This window comes from Scyliorhinus torazame, chromosome 10 (genome assembly GCF_047496885.1).
Source record: "Scyliorhinus torazame isolate Kashiwa2021f chromosome 10, sScyTor2.1, whole genome shotgun sequence".
Classification (NCBI taxonomy): Eukaryota; Metazoa; Chordata; class Chondrichthyes; order Carcharhiniformes; family Scyliorhinidae; genus Scyliorhinus; species Scyliorhinus torazame.
The window spans coordinates 228,493,515-228,517,509 of NC_092716.1; the positions used below are offsets into that span (position 1 = coordinate 228,493,515).

General features: G+C 46.3%; 1 protein-coding gene across 2 annotated transcripts in view; it reads right to left on the bottom strand.

Moving 5' to 3' along the window:
- The window catches only part of sbf2 (SET binding factor 2), an 857,151-nt gene that overhangs the window by 825,611 nt on the left and 7,545 nt on the right, over positions 1–23,995 (bottom strand). The window lies entirely within an intron of this gene.

Consider the following 23,995-nt stretch of genomic DNA (forward strand, 5'->3'; position numbering starts at 1 on the left):
TGCTATCAAGTGACACTTGCTCAGCAATAATCACCTCACTGACAATTTCAAGTAACACCTTATTGAATAATTTTAAGAAATGTGTTTTCCTTTTTCCCCCTCTCCAAACGTAACGCTGTCAGATTATTTCAGTTAGACTTGGAAATCATAGAATTTACAGTGCAGAAGGAGGCCATTCGGCCCATCGAGTCTGCACCGGCTCTTGCAAGGTCAACACCTCCAACCTATCCCCACAACCCAGCAACCCCACCCAACACTAAGGGCAATTTTGGACACTAAGGGCAATTTATCACGGCCAATCCACCTAACTTGCACATCTTTGGACTGTGGGAGGAAACCGGAGCACCCGGAGGAAACCCACGCACACACGGGGAGGACATGCAGACTCCGCACAGACAGTGACCCAAGCCGGAATCGAACCTGGGACCCTGGAGCTGTGATATCGTCGTTCCTTCACGAACTCCCTCCCTAACATCACAGTGGGTGTAGTAGCTATACCTCAAGGACTGCAGCAGTTCAAGAAGACAACTCACCACTACCTTCTGAACGGCAACTCGGGATGGGCAATAAATGCTGACCTAACCAGTGATACCCATATCCCGTAAATGAATTTTTTTTTAAAATACCGGAATGGATAACATGACCAAGGTTTCACATTTTAGGGCGTTTATTGTGACAGACTAAAAGCACTCTTGGCTAAACGCATTTGCACACAACTTATACTTTTAACTACAGAACAGAACATTTAATATATTTGGGGGGGGGGGGGGAGGAGGAGGAGGAAGAACACCATCAGTTAAAGGTTCCTCGAACCTTAAAATAAACAGTAAAGCTTCCCAGAATCAGCATAAAATGATTCCAGGCTGCTGAGGGTTTATTTCCAATCTTTTTTCCCCATCCTGGAAACCTTTAACTCCAAAACTATCTTTGACTGTGCGGTTCCCTGGAATATTCTCCCTCTAGCTCAAGTTAGACAAATCTTTCAGCCTCATTTTAACTCCCCATGAATTTGGTCTTTCCAGCAGGAGGGTGAGCTTCTACCCATTTTTCGATTTGGTGAAGCACAGAGACTTACTGCCTCCAGCTGCTCTCGCTCTCTCCCGGACACTGGAAGATGCAATATTCAGTGATATTCCCGTAGAGCCTGTAACCCCATGTTTACAATGCGCTCTTCCCCATGTCAACATGAATCACATGGCCATTATACCCAGGTAGAGATGTTGATTAGCTTTCCTTGAGAGCCAACTCTCTTTCATCTTGAAACCAAATGGTCAATTTGAAGCTCAACTGTTTACAACTCAACATTCTCAACACTTTTATGGGACTTGGAGACTCTCAGTCTGTCGACAAGCAGCACAAATGCCTTCATCATTGTCTGTAAGTGCGAATGTCTTGCACCTTTTTTCCATTAAAACAATCTCGGCCTTCCTTCTTTAACAGCCCGATCACAGAGACCTGGCAGGCAGAGTTCAGCATAGATCACATGACCTCCTTCATTTTACCCTAAATTTAAAGAGACAGTCCCAAAACGTAATAAACTTACAAACCACAGAACAGTAACTAACAACAGCCCTTCAGATATTCATTCCCTTCACATAGGAAGGCTCCCAACAGCTAGCCACCTGCTATACTAGTCTCCATTCCCACAGTACTGTTCATATTGGCAACTCCCCATTTACTAAAATTGTTACCATGAATTCACAACCAATCAACTCACTGCAAAGCACATTTCTATGTAAATAGCCATGGAACTGGAAGTGCTGTACCACATCCTCTGAGAGGAAAATACTCCCCCCGGCCCCCACCCCAACATTTTGGTCTGCAGCAACTAATTGCTCATCATACCTAATTCAATACTCTTTATATTGAAGCCAGAATACATCTTTTGAAAAAATAAGCGCATGGTCACGTGATGCAAGTGTGGGAGTAGCTGCTTTTCCACAGGCTCTGGCGCCACATATTTAAAAACCATCATTTATCCTAATCTTTCATTGTTTATATATCTAATCCTTGTTTTAATATTTGCTATCATAGAATTTACAGTGCAGAAGGAGGCCATTCAGCCAATCGAGTCTGCACCGGCCCTTGGAAAGATCTAAGCCCACAACTCCACCCTATCCCCGTAACCCTGCCTAACCTTTTTTTGGATACTAGGGGCAATTTAGGATGCCCAATCCACCTAACCTGCACACCTTTGGACTGTGGGAGAAAACCGGAGCACCCGGAGGAAACCCACGCAGACACAGGGAGAATGTGAAGATTCCGCACAGACAGTGACCCAAGCCGGGAATCGTACCTGGGACCCTGGAGCTGTGAAACAACTGTGCTAACCACTGTGCTATCATACCTCCCACATTATGCCCCTGGAAGACTTTAGGATTAGTATAGGTAAGAATATGCCAAAAAAAACATTAAGCAATCTGTCGAAAAGGGAGCAGCCCGATTCAGCTGGGGGGGAGCCACCCTTTCATTGTTAAAAATAAATTTAGAGTACCAAATTATTATTTTTTCCAATTAAGGGACAATTGTGTGTAGCCAAACCACCTAACCTGCACATCTTTTTGGATTGTGGGGCCGAAACCCACTCAGACACTGGGAGAATGTGCAAACTCCACACACGTGGTGGTAGCGGCCCTGAGAGTCTGGGAGCAATTTGGAGACATGTGGGAGTGGAGGGAGCATGAGTCTGGTCTCCAATCTGCAATAATCACCGGTTTGCCCCGGGGAGGCTAGATGGAGAGTTCCGGAGATGGCAGAGAGCAGTGATCGAGAGGATGGGAGATATGTTTATAGAGGGGAGCTTTTCCAGCCTGAGGGAGTTGGAGGAGAAATTTGAATTGACAGGAATGAGTTTAGGTACCTACAAGCGCGGGACGTCCTACGCAGGCAGGTCTCAACCTTCCCGCTCCTACCACCAAGGGGGATAGGACAGGGTAGGTTCCAGAATGTGGGTGGGAGAAGGGAGGGTTTCTAACATTTACAAGGAACTCATGGGGGGTCAGAGGAAACGCAAACTGAGGAGCTGAAACGCAAATGGGAAGAGGAGTTAGAAGGAGAGACAGAGGATGGTCTCTGGGCGGTCGCGTTGAGTAGAGTCAACGCGTCCACAACATGTGGCAGGCTCAGCCTGATATAGTTTAAGGTCGTTCACCGGGCCCACATGACAGTGGCCCAGATGAACAGGTTCTTTGGGGTAGAAGATAGTTGCGCAAGGTGTGCGGGAGGGCCAGCGAACCATCCATATGTTCTGGACATGCCCGAAGCTTAGGGGATTCTGGCAGGGGTTTGCAGATGTCATGTCTAAGATGTTAAAAATGAGGGTGGCACCGAGTCCAGAGGTGGCGATTTTCAGAGTGTCGGAAGTCCCGGGAATCCAGGAGGAAAAAGAGGCAGACGTTCTGGCCTTTGCTTCCCTGGTAGCCCGGAGACGGATACTATTAGTTTGGAGGGACTCAAAGCCCCCGAAGTCAGAGACATGGCTTACTGACATGGCGAGCTTTGCCTGTTTGGAGAAAATCAAGTTCGCCCTGAGAGGATCAATGTTAGGGTTCGTCCAGAGGTGGCAGCCGTTCGTCGACTTTTTTGGGGAAAATTAACTATCGGGGGGGTGGGTTAGTTTAGTTTAGAGTAGGGTGTTAGTAAAGGTGGGCCCTGTGAAGGAGGAAGACGGCTTTTCCACTATGTTTATATTTGTATGTACATTGTTTCTTCTGTTGTTATAAAACCATAAATACCTCAATAAAACATTTATATTAAAAAAAAAGAAAGTGGCAATGCAAGTGGATAAGGTGGTCAACAAGGCAGACGGCATGCTGGCCTTCATCGGTCGGGGCATTGAATAAAAAAATTGGCAAGTCATGTTGCAGCTGTACAGGACCTTAGTTAGGCCTCATTTGGAATACTGTGTCCAATTCTGGTCGCACACTACCAGAAGGATGTGGATGCTTTGGCGAGGGTACAGAAGCGGTTTACTAGAATGTTGCCTGGTATGGAGGGCATTAGCTATGGAGCGAGGTTAAATAAACTCGGTCTTTTCTCACTGGAACAACAGAGGTTGAGAGGCGACCTGATAGAGGTCTACAAGATTATAAGTGGCATGGATAGAGTGGATCGTCACATGCTCTTTCCTAGGATAGGAGAGTCAAGTACTAGGGGACATAGGTTTAAGGTGCGTGGGGAAAAATTTAGAACAGATGTGCGAGGAAAGTTTTCTTTTACACAGAGGGTGGTAAATATATGGAACGCACTGCTTGGGGAGGTGGTGGGAGCAGGTACGATAGCAGCACTTAAGGGGCATCTAGACAAATATATGAATAGGCTGGAAATGGAAGGGTGCAGGCTCCGTAAGTGCATACGGTTTTAGTTTAGGCAGGTACCATGGTCGGCGCAGGCTTGGAGGGCCAAACATGGTACCTGCCTAAACTAAACCTGCTTCCTGTGCTGTATTGTTCTTTGTTCTCTGAGGGGCAAGGAAATGGGCTGATGGTTTGCTGCTCAGTCTAACTCAAGCTCTAATCTGGACTCTTTCCCGATCATGGTGTTGTTCACTGATTTTATTATCTTGTATGTATCCTGTTAAAGGGAGTTGCTAATCTATGTGCACTGATTGATTGTCTTCTGCCTCTCCAGGAGGGTGTTTCAGGGACTCGTATCAGTATTACTTGAATTATTGTGGCGCAAAAAACCCAGTCTTATTCTAATTAAATTTGCTCATGGAATGCAAGGGCCATCCATCACCCTATCAAAAGGAAAAAGATTCTCTTCTTTCTCAAGAAGGAAAGGGTCGACAGAACCTTATTACAAGAAACTCATTTGGATGGTAGGGAGCACTTAAAATTGAAGAGAGTGGGTGGGGCAGGTTTACGTCACATCTTTTTCATCATGCAACAGGGGAATGGAAATATTTATTATTAAGAATGTGTCCAGTTTAAGGTTGAACCTTGCACTAAGGACAAGGGCGGTAATTATTGAGACATTGTTTCATTAATGAACGTTTAAGGACCCCAAAATTATTCTCTGGAGTTCACTACGAAGGCTTTTTGGGATCTTTTTATTCAAAGGATGATGTTGCATTTGGTGTCCTCATATTCCACAGACAGCATTCTAATCTCGGACCATGACTCTGTTTTCTTGGAACTTTTGCTTGAGGGTTCGCCTCACCGATCGAGAGCATGGACATTTGCTGCCTCTCTAATCAAAGATACATAATTTACTGTGCACTTTAAGAAAAGTTTTCCTCTCGTAACTCAATCCCAGGTTATGTCCCCCTCCATTTTGTGGGAGATGTGTAAGACTTATGCTAGGGGGCTCATTATTTTGTATGCAGCTAATAAAAGATGCAATATGGTGGAGAACCAGCTGTGGTTGGAGGGTTAGAACATAGAACAGAACAGCACAGTACAGGCATTTCGGCCCACGATGTTGTGCCGACCTATATTCTAATCTAAGATCAACCTAACCTACACCCCTTCAATTTACTGCTGTCATAGAACATAGAACAGTACAGCACATTACAGGCCCTTAAGCCCACAATGTTGTACCGATCATTTATCCTATTGCTTGGCAAAGGCGGAGAGGACGACTCCCAATAGGCAGTTGTTGAAGGGGTTAATGTGACACAGGTCGTTTTGGACTCCTTATTGACGCAGTGGACCGAGAAAAGCTTAAAGTTTGCAAGGCAGAAATTGTATGAGTTCGGGAATAAAACGGAGCAAATACTTTGCCTGTTTGGCAAAGAAATGACTGACTCCAGAGCAATCCCCTCTGTGCAGCTTGCAGGAGGGAAAAGGGTTACGAACACAGAAGAGGTAAATGGGGCTTTTAGGAAATTCTATGCGGGATTTATCTGGGCAATCTAATGATGAGCTGGTGGGTATGGAGCATTTCTTCTCTCCCTTGAAGCTCCCAGAGACTTCGGAGAGCCAACATGGGGCTCTTAATGCTCATCTATCTAGGGAGGGTATCAATGGCCATTATGGAGCTTCAGCTGGGTAAACCACCAGGACCGAATGGCTTTGGGTGTGAGTTTTTATACGGAGTTCAAGGATTTGTTGTTAGACCTGCTGGTGGGTATGTATTGTTTCTCTTTTGAGTCAGGAATCTTGCAGCCGACTTCACATGTGGCTAATATTTTTTTTTAAAATAAATTTACAGTGTCCAATTCATTTTTTCCAATTAAGGGGCAATTCAGCGTGGCCAATCCACCTAACCTGCACATCTTTGTGTTGTGGGGCGAAACCCACGTAAGCACGGGGAGAATATGCAAACTCCACACGGACAGTGACCCAGGGCCGGGGTCGAACCTGGAACCTCGGCGCCGTGAGGCAGCAGTGCTATCCATTGCGCCGCCATGCTGCCCCATATTTCTTTGATTCTGAAGGCAGGCAAAGACCCAGAGGGTTGTGCCTACTGTCGGCTAATATCGCTTTTGAATGTCGACTTAAAACTGTTATTTAAGGCTCTGGCCTAAATGCTGGAACACATCCTTCCGACAATCATGGCAAAAGATTGATGCGGAAACATGGGGTAACAAATGGGACTATACGGGTAAAATTTTGGTTTACAATATGAAGGAGATCCAGTTCAAGATACTGCACTGCACTCACATTACACCTAGTCTCAGACGCAGGTTTGCCTTATCCCCAATGTGCCTAAAGTGCCAGGTAGTCAAGGGTAATTATATACATTGTTTATAAGCCTGCGTCAAGATTCAATCCTATTGGTCAGAGTTCTGGAGAGGAATTTTGAGAGAGGCTTAGAGTCTAATCCTGAATGGGCGGCATTGTGGCACAGTGGTTAGTACTGCTGCCTCACAGCGCCGAGGACCCAAGTTCGATCCCGGCCCTGGGTCACTGTTCGTGTGGAATTTGCACATTCTCCCCGTGTATGCATAGGTCTCACCCCCACAACTCAAAGATGTTGTGCAGGTTAGGTGGATTGGCCATGCTAAATTGCCCCTTAATTGGGAAAAAAAAGAATTGGGTACTTTGAACTTATTTTTTAAAAACAGTCCAATCCTGTACATCTGATTCTGGGTCTCCCAGATGGGACAGTCACTGATTCTAATTAAAAAAGGCTAGAAAATATTCTGACCTTTACTGCTCGTAAAAACATCCTATGCTCCTGGATTAGTGACAAATATTTCTCTCTCTCCAAAACTGGCATAGGCTGATTGTGGAATGCATCCCCATGGAATCTGTTCTTCACTCTAAATCCAATGCATTTTATAAAACAGCACAGTGGTAAGCATTGCTGCCTCGCAGCACCAGGTACCTGGGTTCGATTCCAACTTTGGGTTGTCTATGTGGAGTTTGCACATTCTCCCCTTGTCTATGTAGGTTTACTTCAGGTGCTCCTGCTTCCTCGCACAGTCAAAGAAAAGAAGGCTTGGTCAATTGGTCATCCTAAATTGTCCCTTAGTGTCCAACGGGTGGGATTACAGGGATAGGGTAGGGGACTGGGCCTAGGTACGGTAGTCTTTCGAAGGGTCAGTGCAGACTCGATGGCCGAATGGCCTCCTTCTACACTGTAGGGATTTCTATGATTTCTAAGCATGGAACCCCTATCTTAAAATTTATAGGCTCCACTTTGACCAACTTGCTTTTTCCTAGGCTTTCCATGAACAAATGCATCTTAGTTCAATTCAAGTGAATCCATTTCAAGTTGTTAATCTGAATCGCTATACTTTAGGGTGCACGACCTGTATTGTTATCCTTGTGTATAAAGAGCAGCACGGTGGCGCAGTGGGTTAGCCCTGTTGCCTCATGGCGCCAAGGTCCCAGGTTCGATCCCGGCTCTGGGTCACTGTCCGTGTGGAGTTTGCACATTCTCCCCGTGTTTGCGTGGGTTTCGCCCCCACAACCCAAAGATGTGCAGACTAGGTGGATTGGCCACGCTAAAAATTGCCACTTAACTGGAAAAAATGAATTGGGCACTCTAAATTTAAAAACAAAAATCCTTGTGTATCAATATGTTCTTGCCCTCTTTTCCCCACTCACTGTGGTATCTCGTTGGTGGATTAATCCAGCATTTAAGCTGGTTCCTCCATTGACCTGTTCCGAATCTATTCTGTACTGTTTTGTTTGTATTTATGCTGGCAATAACTCTTGTCCTGTCTGTACCAGTTTTGCATCAAATCTTCTGTTATTGGTTGCATTGTTACAAAAAATAGGGGCGGGAACATAAAAAATATATAGTTTTTAAAAACAAGCCTAAGACTCCACTGTGATCAGAAACAAAGGGAAAGGAGAAAGCCTCATTGCTGATGACAGGTGTTTACATAATCATGACTCTATCGTAATCATTCCCTGGATTGCTCTGAAAACTTTAGACCAGCATTGTTACAAATGCAAATCAACAAAAAATTATTTGATCCACTTTAGAACAGCAATCACTAAGTCACAAATGTAATCTAACACCTAGTTTGCCACAGTGTCCAAGCCCGGGCAAAGAAACAACATTCACTAAGCCACATAAAAAGGGTATACAGGGGGCAGCACGGTGGCACAGTGGTAGCACTGCTGCCTCACGGCGCCGAGGTCCCAGGTTCGATCCCGGCTCTGAGTCACTGTCCGTGTGGAGTTTGCATATTCTCCGCATGTTTGCGTGGGTTTAGCCCCCCACAACCCAAAGATGTGCAGAGTAGGTGGATTGGCCACGCTAAATTGCCCCTTAATTGGAAAAAATGAATTGGGTACTCTAAAAAAAATTTTTAATATACATTTTTAGCACAAAAGTTACATCTTCCCTGTGTCAGAAGATTTCAGGGTGCTTCAAGTAGCAAGCTAGGGAGCTGATATCAAACCGTTCTGCAACTTCAACCTGTAACAAAGTTTAGAGTTTTAAAATAACCATCAACATTTTTATATACACGTACATATTTGTGATGTGGTGCTATAATTGGTACCATTACTGAAATATGTTTTTATATCCCTGAACAAGACATGCCACAGTTAACTTTTTAAACCCCACTTAGAAAGCGTGTTACCCCCAGGCATTTAAGAAAGAGGCACAGGATTAGGAAGAGTTCCAAAAGGAAATAGCTGAATACTTTGACATTGGGTCAAAGGGAAGTATGATGAACCATGTCCAAGGAAAAGAATGGAACTGGTGGTAAAGGGATGGAATTTTTGGCAAGGACTGGAATAATGACTTTGCTACTCCTGGTGTTCAACTGGAGAAAGTAGTGACTCTTCCATGACTTGATGTTGAACTGGGTAGTCTGGCAGCATGGAGGTTATTGCAGTGTTGAGAAAGATGGTGCAGAGCTAGGTGGCAATGGGTTAAGTTGGCACCATATATTCAAATGACATTAGACGTCTGGATGAGTGCTGCTCCCACAACACGCAGGAAGCTCAATGCTATCCAGGACAATGTAGCCCGCTTAATCCGTACCCCATCAATCACCGCTAACAATCACTCCCTCTGCCACTGGTGTGCAGTATGTACCATATACAAGATGCACAGTAGCAACTCGCCCAGTCTCCTTCAACATCATCTCCCACCTAGAAGAATAAGGACAACTGATATATGGGAACACCACCACCCACAAGTTCCCCTCAAAGCCATACGCCATGCCGACTTGGAATTCGATTGCTGTTCCTTAACTGTTACTAGCTCACAAACCTACAACTCCCTTCCTAACAGCCCGGAGGGTATCACCAATGCCTGTGGGACTGCAGTGGTGCAAGACGACATCTCACACAATCGCAATTAGGGTTGTGCAATAAATTGGGTATCTTAAAAGACATTAATGTAGATAAGTCTCTTGGGCCTGATGGGATTTATCCCAGAATACTGAGGGAAGCAAGGGAAGAAATTGCTGGGCCCTTGACTGACATCTTTGAATCCTCATTGGCTACAGGTGAGGTCCCAGAGGACTGGAGAATAGCTAATGTGGTACCGCTGTTTAAGAAACGTACCAGGGATAATCCAGGAAACTATAGGCTGGTGAGCCTCACGTCGGTAGTGGGAAAATTATTGGAGAGAATTCTCAGGGACAGGATTTATACATTATACAAATTATACAAATGGACTCAGTAACAATAGACAGCATTTTTTGTGAAAGGGAGGTCGTGCCTCACTAACTTGATCAAAACACCTTTTTTGGAGGAGGTGACAAGCATGATTGATATGGGGAGGGCTGTGGATGTTGTTTACATAGACTCCAGTAAAGCCTTTGACAAAGTACCTCATAGCAGACTGGTAGAAAAGGTAAAGTTTGAAGGGATCAGAGGTGAGATGGCAAGATGGATACAGAACTGGCTCAGTCAAAGAAGGCAGAGGGTAGCAGTAGAAGGGTTTTTTTCTGAATGGGAGGTTATGACTAGTGGTGTTCCACAGGGATCGGTGCTGGGGCCTCTGTTGTTTGTAGTATACATAAACGATTGAGGAAAATGTAGCTGGTCTGATTGGTAAGTTTGCAGATGACACCAAGGTTGGTGGAGTGGCAGATAGCGTGAAGAATTGTCAGAGGATATAGCAGGGCATAGATAGGTTGGAGACATGGGCAAAGAAATAGCAAATGGAGTTTGATCCATACAAATGTGAGGTAATGCATTTGCGTCGAAAGTCAAGAGAGATTAGGGCGTACAGGGTCCACAGATCTTTGAAAGTGGCAACACAAGTGGACAAGGCAGTCAAGAAAGCATATGGAATGCTTGCCTTCATTGGATGAGGCATGGAGTTTAAAAACTGGAAGTCATGCTACACTTGTATAATAATCTTTATTATTGTCACAAGTAGGCTTACATTAACATTCAATGAAGTTACTGTGAACATCCCCTAGTCGCCACACTCTGGCGCCTGTTTGGTACGCTGAGGGAGAATTCAAAATGTCCAAATTACCTAACAGTACGTCTTTTGGGACTTGTGAGAGGAAACCGGAGCACCAGGAGGAAACCCACAGACACGGGGAAACGTGCACACTCCACACAGATGGTCACCCGAGGTCAGAATCGAACCCGGGCCCCTGGCACTGTGAGGCAGCACTGCTATCCACTGTGCCACCATACCACCCAATTAGACAAGGTTTTTTGAAATCTTCTTTTTGGGGGGGGGGGGGGGGGGGGGGAGAAAGAGTTCCTAGGCTAATGACCAAAGTGGTACGGGAGGGTTTACTGCAGCTTTACCCAGTTTGTGAATATGTTTAGTGTACATAGTCAGTAGGGATTTGTTGATTAGGGATAGGGTATTGTTTCTTAATGTTACAAAGGGGCGTGATTGGGTTGGGGAGCTAAGGGGAAGGGTTTTTTATCTATGTTGGCTGGCGGTGTTTGTAAGTCCTTTTTTGTCAGGTCGTGTGACAAACATCTTCCATGTTGCCGGAGCTACATTAATCCAGGCAAATTAAAAATATTCCACCACAATCCTGATTTGTGCCTTGATGTTGATGGACAGGTTTGAGGAATCAGGAGATGAGATACACACTGCAGAGTTTCTACCTCTGACGTGCTCTTACAGCCACAGTATTTATATACCTGGTCCAGTTCAATTTCATTAGTAAGGCCCAGGATTCTGATGGTGAGGGATTCAATAATGGCAAGGCTGTTGAAAGTCAAGAAATGGTTAGAGTCTCTGTTGTTGGAGATGGTCACAAACTGGCACTTGTTTGGCACTAATGTTACTTGTCACTTGAATAAGGGTATATAGATTGTTTTTTAGAAAATATTTTATTGAGGCATTTATAATTTAAACAATTTTACACATCACATTTCAACAAAAACACAATATAGCCAACAAACCCCCCTCCCCGGGCGCAGACCCCAGCCAACATGGCTTACACAAACAATGTCACCTTCCACAACCACCCCTCCGTTGGTTCCCCTATCCTTACTCATCTGTCCCATGCCCCTCCCTTCTGACAGCTTAATTCTTCTCGAAGAAGTCGATGAACGGCTCAAGGCGAATTTAATTTTCTCAAGTCTGAGAAACCCCGCCATGTCGCTAACCCACACACACGGCTTTGGAGGCTCAGAGTCCCTCTACCCAAGTAAGATCCATCTCCGGGCCAGCAGGGTGGCAAAGGCCAGGACGTCCCGCACAGCACCCACACCTATCCTCCACCTGCTCCAAAAACCTGCTCTCCACGCCACAGTCATGTGTGCCCTTAAACTGTATCAGGCTGAGCCTGGCGCACAACGAGGATGAATTATCTCTCCTCAGGGGCTCCTCCCATAACTTGGCCTCCAACTCCCCACCCAGCTCTTCTTCCCAATTTCTCTTCACCTTCTCTATCGGGGCTCCCTCCCACTCCATCAACTCCTTATAGATCTCGGAGACCTTCCCCGCTCCTACTCCTGTTCTCAACACCACCTTATCCTGGGGCGGCAGGTGTGGGAAGGTCAAAACCTGCCTCCACAAAAAATCCCTCACCTGCAGATACCGGAACCCATTCCCACGTGGCAACTCAAACTCCTCCTCCAGCACCTCCAAGCTCAGGAAACCCTCATCAATAAAGAAACCCCAAAATCTCTTGATCCCTGACGCAGCCATCTCGGAAACCTCCCGTCCAGCCCCCCCGGAGCGAACCGGTGGTTACCACAAATCGGTGCCGACACCAACGTCCCCTCTAACCCCAAGTGCTGTCTCCACACTCTCAGGGCTGCCACTACTACCGAGCTTGTGGACTACCGAGCTGGCGAGAACGGCAGATGTGCCATTAACAGTGCCCGCAAACTCGTGTCTTTACATGATGCCGCTTCCACCCGCTCCAATACCGACCCCTCCCCCATTATCCACTTCCTGATCATCGCAATATTCACCGCCCAGTGGTAGTTAATGACATACCCCCAGGTGGCCTTCCTCACCCGCTCACACACCTCTTCCTCCGCTAACAGTCCCACATCCAGCCTCCATTGCAGGCGCTGGCCCCCACCCTTGCTCACTCATAAATCCAGCCAGTGAGGGACATGATCCAACACCACTTGCTGCCTGCCACCCCCCGCCACCCCTCCCCAATCAACCATAGTCCCTCTTGAGCCAGCCTCCGGCCTGTGTCCCAGGCCCGCCCTCAGGCGCCCACCGTCATCGATCCTCCTCCCTTACACTTTAAATACCCTTCCCGTCAGCAGTATTTCCCCCCCATCCCCGACCCCCCTGCAACAACCCCTGCCCCCATCCCCCCACTGGCCTTTCACTCACCCCGCATTGCGCTTCCGAGAACGAGCCCGCCCAGATAGCATAGTAGCCCCGCCCATGGCGCCTAGCATCCAAGCCCTCACTGATTCCCCTCCCCCCGCTCGAACATCCAAACAAACCAAAAACACCCTCTCCCCACGCCAAAATAAAGAAACCAATCCACCATCCCTTAACAAAGGACAAAGAACAAACCTGAAGCTAAAAAAGAAAGAAATGGCCCCAAACAGAAGTTAACAGGAACAGCACAGCATCTCCACTGAAGTTCAATGTCCACCTTCTCCTGCCAGTCCATTGTTTCTAACAAATTCTACCGCCTCCTCCACCGAGCCAAAGTACAATTCCCAACCTTCATAGGTCACCCACAGGCGTGCCAGGTGCAGTAGCCCGAACTTCACCTCCTTCTTGTAGAGGGCTGCCTTGAACGTGTTGAAGCTCGGGAATATATTTTTTTAATGTAATTTGGATGCTTTCAGGCAGACCTCAACTCAAACCAGAAAAAAATTGAACTGAAAATTAAGCTAAAAGGGAAGCAGAAAAGGTAAACCTAGAAATGAAACAGAACTTCAGTTTCTAAGGAAAATCAGGAACAAGCGGAGGTTCAGAAAATCAAAACTAAACCTTGGTGAAATGTATAAGAAGGACACAACTCAGTCCAAGCAGTGCAGTAGCAATGTTGGGCCCACTGGAGCAGGACACACAAGCTGAAGATTCACGAAGAGGCGGCTAGGGTTAGAGGTGAGAATAAATAAGAATAAAACAGGTTGTTGTAATTGTTTCTAAACATAACAGTAGTGGATCTATGGCATCCAAACCAAGTATTTTTTAAGAAATCTTTTTATTGGAGATTTTCCATTTTACAATAAATTTTAGAACAAAACCCATATTAACGACAGTAGATGATACAGAAAACCAACATAACAAAAACCCCAACCCACCGTACCCACCCCATCCACCAAGAGAAGAAAACCAAAAGAAACAGAACAAACACCAGAACCGCCCCCCCCCCCCCAACCACCACCATCACCACCCCACCCCTCCAGCAACTGACGGTGAGTAATTCCTTAAAGTTAGTAATGAATGACTACCATCTCCTGTAAAACCCTTCAGCCGATCCCCTAACTTGACCTTCGCCAGGTACAAGAATTCTATTTGGTCAGCCAAAACGCTGAGCAGAGTAGAAGACCTCCACCCCAACAGAATACGCCTCCGGGCGATCAACATGGTGAAGGTCAGGACAAATGCCTTCATTCCCATCTGCAGCCCCAGCGAATCCGTCACTTCACAAATGGCCTCCAGAGGTCACGGCTCCAGATCGATATTCAGAATCGCTGACGTGGTGCTGAAGAAGGAGACCCAAATGTTTCCCAGTTTGGGGCAAGACCAGAACTTGTGTGAGATTGGCTGGCCCCCTGGAACACCGTTCGCACCTGTCTTCTACCTCCCAAAATAAACCACTCATCCTAGATTTGGTCTGGTGTGCCCAATGCACCACCTTAAACTGGATTAGATCAAGCCGCGCACATGAAGACATGGAGTTCACCTTACGAAGGGCCTGACTCCACACCTCATCGTCCACTATAGGTCCCAACCATCTCTCCCACTTCACATTCACCCCATCCGCCAAGTCTGAATCCTAAGACAAAATTCGCCCATAAGTACCAGACATGCTACCCTGCTCCGATCCCACCAGTGAAAGGATCCTTTCCAACAGAGACGTCCACGGTGCCGCGGGAAATGGTGGGAAAGCCACCCGTACAAAATTTCTTATTTGGAAGGTACCTGAAAGAGTTTGACCCCACAAGCCCAAAGTTTGCCTACAATTCCTCCAAGCTGGCAAATAGACCCTCGACAAACAATTCCCGAATCTCTCAGGCCTCTTCCTTTCCCACACCCCGAACGTGGCGTCTAATCTCAACGGCTCAAATAAGTGATTAGTACAGATAGGGGCCATCCTCGATACAGGTTCCAAGCATAAAATGCTGCCTGAATTGTCTCCATATCCTTGACATGGACATGACCATCGGGTTCGAGGAGTACCTTGCTGGTGAAAACGGAAGCAAGGTACCAATGCATTCAAATCAAGTTAAGCAGGTTCTGAAGATGTGCGCCATTGATAAAGACCATGGAATTCAGGTTGGTTGTGCGCTGCTGTCAGCTGGGAAACAGACTGGCTCCTAAAAAGATCAGAGCTGAAATGTCTCGCAAGGAAGACTGTTTGATCACTACAATCTGAATGAACTGCTGAGTCAATTTATAAGATGTGTCTTAGTTGTACCTGCCATTTACTGCAGTTTATAATTTTTATTTTTGCCTGCTTTTAATTTGTTAATTCTTGAAGTTAGAGTACAAAGTTAAAGAATTAAGTGTGTGTCTTGTTAATTATATGGTAAATATTTATTTTAAATTGTAGAATCTTGTGACTTTTATCCTACAGTAAATGACTGAGATTTTGTATTTCTTCTTTTTAAACGATTATTGGTATCTTTATTGATGGCAACACTTATCAACCCGATTGCTGTCCAGGTCTTGCTGTATGTATGTGGGCACAGACTGCTTCAGTATCTGAAGAGTTGTGAATGGAACTGAATGATCTTCCACATTGTCAGGTAAGTGCCCATGTTGAGGATATAGTCCATTGGAGAGTATGGGAAGGATTATGGGCCTGCTGGGGAGGTTTGGAGGGTTCTCAGGTTACAAGCTGAATGTAGAGAAAAGCGAGGTATTCCCAGTGAATGAGCTGGCACAGCAAGCTAATTTAGGGGGGGGATGCCATTTACGGTAGCGAGGGATAGGTTTAGGTATTTGGGGATTCAGGTAGCGAGGGAATGGACGGGGCTCCATAAGTGGAACTTAACAAAGCTGGTGGAGGAGGCTAGGGAGGATCTTAAGAGGTGGGAAACACTACACTTAACGCTGGCGGGGAGGGTCCAAGTGGTGAAAATGAATATTCTGCCAACGTTCTTGTTTATCTTTCAAGCTCTCCCGATTTTTATACCAAAGGCCTTTTTACGGAAAGTGGACACGATCATTTCTGACTTTGTATGAGCAGGGGTGGGGAGGGTGTCAAGGGAGGGGAGGACCTTGCTAAAGAGGCAGAGGCAGCAAGGGGGGGTTGGCATTGCCGAACTTGCTTATTATTGGGCGGCGAATGTGGACAAGGTGCGGCGGTGGTGGGAAGGAGAAGGGGTAGAGTGGGTTAGGATGGAGAAGGAATTTTGTAAGGGATCTAGTTTGAGGGCTATGGTGACGGCAGTGTTGCCAATGGCTCAGAGTAGGTATTCAAGGAGCACGGTGGTGCAGTCCACAGTGAAAATATGGAATCAGTTGAGGAGGCACTTTAAGGTGGAAGGGATGTCAGTGCTAATGCCACTGTGCGAGAATCATGGGTTTAAGCCGGGTGGATGGATGGATAGTGTATACAGGAGGTGGAGGGATGTGGGGCTGGTCAAGGTGAGGGATCTGTATTTGGAGAAAGGGATCGCCAGTCTGGAGGAGCTAAGGGAGAGGGTCAAGCTGCCGAGGGGGAGTGAGTTGGTATCTGCAGGTTAGGGACTTTGCGTGAAAGGTTGCCGGGATACACCCTGCTGGAGCGACTGTTGCTTCCGGATGTGGAAGGGGAAGGAAGAATTGGGGATATATACAAGTGGTTGGGGGAGCAGGGAGGCGAGCGGGTGGTGAAGATCAAGGAGAAATGGGAAGCGGAGTTGGGAAGGGAGATCAATTGGGGAGTACGGAGTGAGGCACTGCGTAGGGTAAACGGGACCTCAACTTGTGCAAGGATGAGCCTGATACATTTTAAGGTGGTGTACAGGGTGCCTATGATTCAGGCGAGAATGAGTGGGTTCTTTCAGGAGGTAGATGAGTGTGAGAGGTGTGGGTGGGGGCCAGCGAATCATGCGCACATGTTTTGGTGATGGACACTGAAGTGAATCCCTCTGTGTACTCAGGGTATATTGTGCCTTTGCTATCCTCATTGATTCTTCCAACTGGTGTTCAAAATGGAAGAGCACTAATTCATCATTGTGGGATGGCAGCAGGTGGTAATCAGCAGAGGTTTCCTTGCCCATGTTTAACCTGGTGCCGTGAGACTTCATGGAGTCTGGGATCCCAGAGTTACAGTTTCCACTACAACACCTACCTCTGGTGGGTCTGTCCTCCGGGTGGAAAAGGCCATACCCAAGAATCGATATGCAACCGTCTGGGCTGCTATGTCAGGCTGTTGCTTAATTAGTCTCAGGTCAGCTCTCCGAATTTTGACACAAGGCCCCAGATATTTGTGAGGCGAACTTTGCAGAGTCGATTGGGAACCCTGTTATTTTTAACGCAAGAAGATATACCAGTATAAAATACTTCCATTGCTGGTAAGAGGCAGTAACAAGCTAAAAGGTTTATGCAAGAAGTAGACAAAATTCAGCAGACAAGTATATAAAGTACAAATGAGAGACAAATAAAAGAACAATTTTCTAAAATAAAAATATTTTCATCATGGTTAAAAGCAAGGCGCCGTGGAAGAGCAAAGGAATTTAAGTGTCCATAGAAAATAACCATAGAATTCTGACAGTGCAGAAGGATGCCATTCGGCCCATCGAGTCTGCACCAACTCTCTGAAAGATCACCCTACCTAGGTCCACTTGCCCGCCCTATCTCTACCTAACCTGCACATCTTTGAACACTAAGGGGCAATTTAGCATTGCCAATCCACCTAACCCACACATCTTTGCACTGTGGGAGGAAACCAGAATACTCGGAGGGAACCCGCGCGAACACAGGGAGAAAGTGCAAATTCCACACATCAGTCACCCAAGGCCGGAATTGAACCCAGATCCCTGGCAATATGATGCAGCAATGCTAACCACTGAGCCGCCCCACAAAAGGAGGTGAAATAGGAAGGTGTACCTTTGTTGTTTCCAATACCTAGGTCCATTCTGGATGATCAGTCCAGTTTTCATCTTCAATTTTATTATAGCTATTTGAGTGGCTTTACAAGTCATTTAAGTTGGCTTTATAAGTCATTTTAGAGGGCAGTTAAGTGTCAACCATATTGCTGTGGGTCTGGAGTCACATGTAGGCCAGACCATGTAAGAATGCCAAATTTCTTTCCCTGAAGGCATTAGTGAACCAGATGGGTACTTAAACAAAAATCCAGTAGTTTCATTATTATTGGAGTAATATTTTCTTCCAGTTTTATTAGTAGAATGTAATAATGATGGGATTCAAATTTTCCCAGCTAAGAGATTAGAACTCATCTCCAGAGCATTAGTCCAGCTTCTGAATTACTGGAGGAATAATATTACCACTATGCCAAAGTCTCCCGGCATGTTTTTGGTCTGATGGGTGCTCAGTCTGCATGTGTGCAAAATTGAACTGAACCAGTTCCTAACTGGACAGAGACTGCCTCTTTCAGAAGGCAAGTGTCTTTACGGCTATGTTTGGTTCATCTAACATATTTTTTCCTTTCTGTCCATTTTGTTCTTAACTCTCCGAGGAGACTACATGTATTGTATGGTTGCAGTATGATTGTGGTTGTAGTGTGGAGTGTGACGATAAAGTGTGTTTAGCCATAATGGTTAAGCCATCATGGTGCAGAGCAGGCTTGATCGAACAGCTGGTCCTTGCCAACTCATTGATTTTCTATGTTCTTATGGTTTTCCCACCCCAACTGTCTTTACAATTCCCATGTGTTGCTAATACAACAAATGAACCCAGATGCTAAATTTATTTTATTTGCTCCAACGGTTTGTTCCTTGCAAGATGACTATCATAGCTACAGTTAAGAGCTTTCTGGAAAAGGAATATAGCCCCATCTCTGTGGGCAAATTTGAGCACTACACTGCTTTTGAGATGAACTCTTAAAACCAGCTATAATCATTTTAAAATGTACAATTAGCTATATAGTGCAAATTAATCGGCACCCAAACAACTGCATAATAGAACAAATCAAATGTTTACGAATCACAATGCAAAATAAATACCCTTGCATAACAACCTTGTTTTCCAATCTCATCAACTAAACATATTTAAAATGACAGATCATTTCTGTCATTTCTGCCACTTTAAACATAGATTTCAAAGAACAACAAAGAACAAAGAACAAAGAAATGTACAGCACAGGAACAGGCCCTTCGGCCCTCCAAGCCCGTGCCGACCATACTGCCCGACTAAACTACAATCTTCTACACTTCCTGGGTCCGTATCCTTCTATTCCCATCCTATTCATATATTTGTCAAGATGCCCCTTAAATGTCCCTATCGTCCCTGCCTCCACTACCTCCTCCGGTAGTGAGTTCCAGGCACCCACTACCCTCTGCGTAAAAAACTTGCCTCGTACATCTACTCTAAACTTTGCCCCTCTCACCTTAAACCTATGCCCCCTAGTAATTGACCCCTCTACCCTGGGGAAAAGCCTCTGACTATCCACTCTGTCTATGCCCCTCATAATTTTGTATACCTCTATCAGGTCGCCCCTCAACCTCCTTCGTTCCAGTGAGAACAAACCGAGTTTATTCAATCGCTCCTCATAGCTTATGCCCTCCATACCAGGCAACATTCTAGTAAATCTCTTCTGCACCCTCTCTAAAGCCTCCACATCCTTCTGGTAGTGTGGCGACCAGAATTGAACACTATACTCCAAGTGTGGCCTAACTAAGGTTCTATACAGCTGCAACATGACTTGCCAATTCTTATACTCAATGCCCCGGCCAATGAAGGCAAGCATGCCGTATGCCTTCTTGACTACCTTCTCCACCTGTGTAGCCCCTTTCAGTGATCTGTGGACCTGTACTCCTAGATCTCTTTGACTTTCAATACTCTTGAGGGTTCTACCATTCACTGTATATTCCCTACCTGCATTAGCCCTTCCAAAATGCATTACCTCACATTTGTCCAGGTTAAACTCCATCTGCCATCTCTCCGCCCAAGTCTCCAGACAATCTAAATCCTGCTGTATCCTCAGACAGTCCTCATCGCTATCCGCAATTCCACCAACCTTTGTGTCGTCTGCAAACTTACTAATCAGACCAGTTACATTTTCCTCCAAATCATTTATATATACTACAAAGAGCAAAGGTCCCAGCACTGATCCCTGTGGAACACCACTGGTCACAGCCCTCCAATTAGAAAAGCATCCCTCCATTGCTACCCTCTGCCTTCTATGGCCTAGCCAGTTCTGTATCCACCTTGCCAGTTCACCCCTGATCCCGTGTGACTTCACCTTTTGTACTAGTCTACCATGAGGGACCTTGTCAAAGGCCTTACTGAAGTCCATATAGACAACATCTACTGCCCTACCTGCATCAATCATCTTAGTGACCTCCTCGAAAAACTCTATCAAGTTAGTGAGACACGACCTCCCCTTCACAAAACCGTGCTGCCTCTCACTAATACGTCCATTTGCTTCCAAATGGGAGTAGATCCTGTCTCGGAGAATTCTCTCCAGTAATTTCCCTACCACTGAAGTAAGGCTCACCGGCCTGTAGTTCCCGGGATTATCCCTGCCACCCTTCTTAAACAGAGGAACAACATTGGCTATTCTCCAGTCCTCCGGGACATCCCCTGAAGACAGCGAGGATCCAAAGATTTCTGTCAAGGCCTCAGCAATTTCCTCTCCAGCCTCCTTCAGTATTCTGGGGTAGATCCCATCCGGCCCTGGGGACTTATCTACCTTAATATTTTTTAAGACACCCAACACCTCGTCTTTTTGGATCACAATGTGACCCAGGCTATCTACACCCCCTTCTCCAGGCTCAACATCTACCAATTCCTTCTCTTTGGTGAATACTGATGCAAAGTATTCATTTAGTACCTCGCCCATTTCCTCTGGCTCCACACATAGATTCCCTTGCCTATCCTTCAGTGGGCCAACCCTTTCCCTGGCTACCCTCTTGCTTTTTATGTAAGTGTAAAAAGCCTTGGGATTTTCCTTAACCCTATTTGCCAATGACTTTTCATGACCCCTTCTAGCCCTCCTGACTCCTTGCTTAAGTTCCTTCCTACTTTCCTTATATGCCACACAGGCTTCGTCTGTTCCCAGCCTTTTAGCCCTGACAAATGCCTCCTTTTTCTTTTTGACGAGGCCTACAATATCACTCGTCATCCAAGGTTCCCGAAAATTGCCGTATTTATCTTTCTTCCTCACAGGAACATGCCTGTCCTGTATTCCTTTCAACTGACACTTGAAAGCCTCCCACATGTCAGATGTTGATTTGCCCTCAAACAACCGCCCCCAATCTATGTTCTTCAGTTCCCGCCTAATATTGTTATAATTAGCCTTCCCCCAATTTAGCACATTCATCCTCGGACCACTCTTATCCTTGTCCACCAGTACTTTAAAACTTACTGAATTGTGGTCACTGTTACTGAAATGTTCCCCTACTGAAACATCTACCACCTGGCCGGGCTCATTCCCCAATACCAGGTCCAGTACCGCCCCTTCCCTAGTTGGGCTGTTTACATATTGTTTTAAGAAGCCCTCCTGGATGCTCCTTACAAACTCTGCCCCGTCTAAGCCCCTGGCACTAAGTGAGTCCCAGTCAATATTGGGGAAGTTGAAGTCTCCCATCACCACAACCCTGTTGTTTTTACTCTTTTCCAAAATCTGTCTACCTATCTGCTCCTCTATCTCCCGCTGGCTGTTGGGAGGCCTGTAGTATACCCCCAACATTGTGACTGCACCCTTCTTATTCCTGATCTCTACCCATATAGCCTCACTGCCCTCTGAGGTGTCCTCTCGCTGTATAGCTGTGATACTCTCCTGAACAAGTAGCGCAACTCCGCCTCCCCTTTTACATCCCCCTCTATCCCGCCTGAAACATCTAAATCCTGGAACGTTTAGCTGCCAATCCTGCCCTTCCCTCAACCAGGTCTCTGTAATGGCAACAACATCATAGTTCCAAGTAGTAATCCAAGCTCTAAGTTCATCTGCCTTACCCGTAATGCTCCTTGCATTAAAACATATGCACTTCAGGCCACCAGACCCGCTGTGTTCAGCAACTTCTCCCCGTCTGCTCTGCCTCAGAGCCACACTGTCCCTATTCCCTAGTTCTCCCTCAATGCTCTCACCTTCTGACCTATTGCTCCCGTGCCCACCCCCCTGCCATACTAGTTTAAACCCTCCCGTGTGACACTAGCAAATCTCGCGGCCAGGATATTTATGCCTCTCCGGTTTAGATGCAACCCGTCCATCTTATACAGGTCACACCTGCCCCGGAAGAGCTCCCAGTGGTCCAGATAACAGAAACCCTCCCTCCTACACCAGCTGTTTAGCCACGTGTTCGTCTGCTCTATCTTCCTATTTCTAGCCTCACTGGCACGTGGCACAGGGAGTAATCCCGAGATTACAACCCTCGAGGTCCTGTCTTTTAACTTTCTGCCTAGCTCCCTGAACTCCTGCTGCAGGACCTCATGCCCCTTCCTGCCTATGTCGTTAGTACCAATATGTACAACGACCTCTGCCTGTTTGCCCTCCCCCTTCAGGATTCCCTCTACCCGTTCGGACACATCCTGGACCCTGGCACCAGGGAGGCAACATACCATCCTGGAGTCTCTTTCACGTCCACAGAAGCGCCTATCTGTGCCCCTGACTATAGAGTCCCCTATAACTATTACTCTTCTGCGCTTTGACCCTCCCTTCTGAACATCAGAGCCAGCCGTGGTGCCACTGCTCTGGCTGCTGCTGTTTTCCCCTGATAGGCTATCCCCCCCGACAGTATCCAAAGGGATATATCTGTTCGAGAGGGGGACAACCACAGGGGATTCCTGCACTGACTGCCTGCCCTTTCTGGTGGTCACCCATTTCTCTGCCTGCACCTTGGGTGTGACCACACTTACATAACTGCGGTCTATGACGCTTTCCGCCACCTGCATGCTCCTAAGTGCATCCAATTGCTGCTCCAACCGAACCATGCGGTCTGTGAGGAGCTGCAGTTGGGTGCACTTTCTGCAGATGAAGCCATCCAGGACGCTGGAAGCCTCCCGGACCTGCCACATCTCACAGTCAGAGCACAGCACCCCTCTAACTGACACTGCGTCAATTAATTAAAATTAAAATTTGTCTTTTTTTTTTTTAAATAACAAAGTTACTGTCAACTATCTGTTTCCTAGCACTAGATTTCTAATAGAAATGCGATAGCTAACTATAATATTCTCCGATCTCTGGCTTAGATATCCTCTAAATTATAATTAAGTTATTATGTTTAATTCGTTCCCAAATACTCAAAAAAATTTAGGTTAGAATCCCAACCAGCCACTCAGGTCACAGCTTTTCTGTGATGTCACTTCAGTTTCCCCCCGACACACACAATTTGAAAAAAAGGTATAAAAGTAAAAATCACTTGCTTACCTTCTGAGATGTTCTCAGGTTCTCTCGCTGACAGAGACTGCTCCTCCACCTCCAATCCTTGACCTGCACAATGCTAATAATATAATAATATAATATGGCACTTACCTTACACCAATGGGTCTTATTATTAGGTTAGAGGAGGAGGGTGGGTGGGAGACACTACACGTGAATTTATTGGTTGGGGGGGGGGAAACTTACCAGAGGTCGAACTTCCGGTTCCCGCCGAAATCCAAAGGGCTGCTCCTGTAAAGGTAAGTGGTTTTAAACTCACTACTCACCTCCCAGAAGGCCCCTGCGCACCGCTGCCGCCGAAATCCAAAGGGCTGCTCCTGTAAAGGTAAGGTTTTTAAACTAACTACTCACCTCCCAGAAGGCCCCTGCGCACTGCTGCCGCCGAAATCCAAAGGGCTGCTCCTGTAAAGGTAAGTGGTTTTAAATTCACTACTCACCTCCCAGAAGGCCCCTGCGCACCGCTGCCGCCGAAATCCAAAGGGCTGCTCCTGTAAAGGTAAGAGTTTTTAA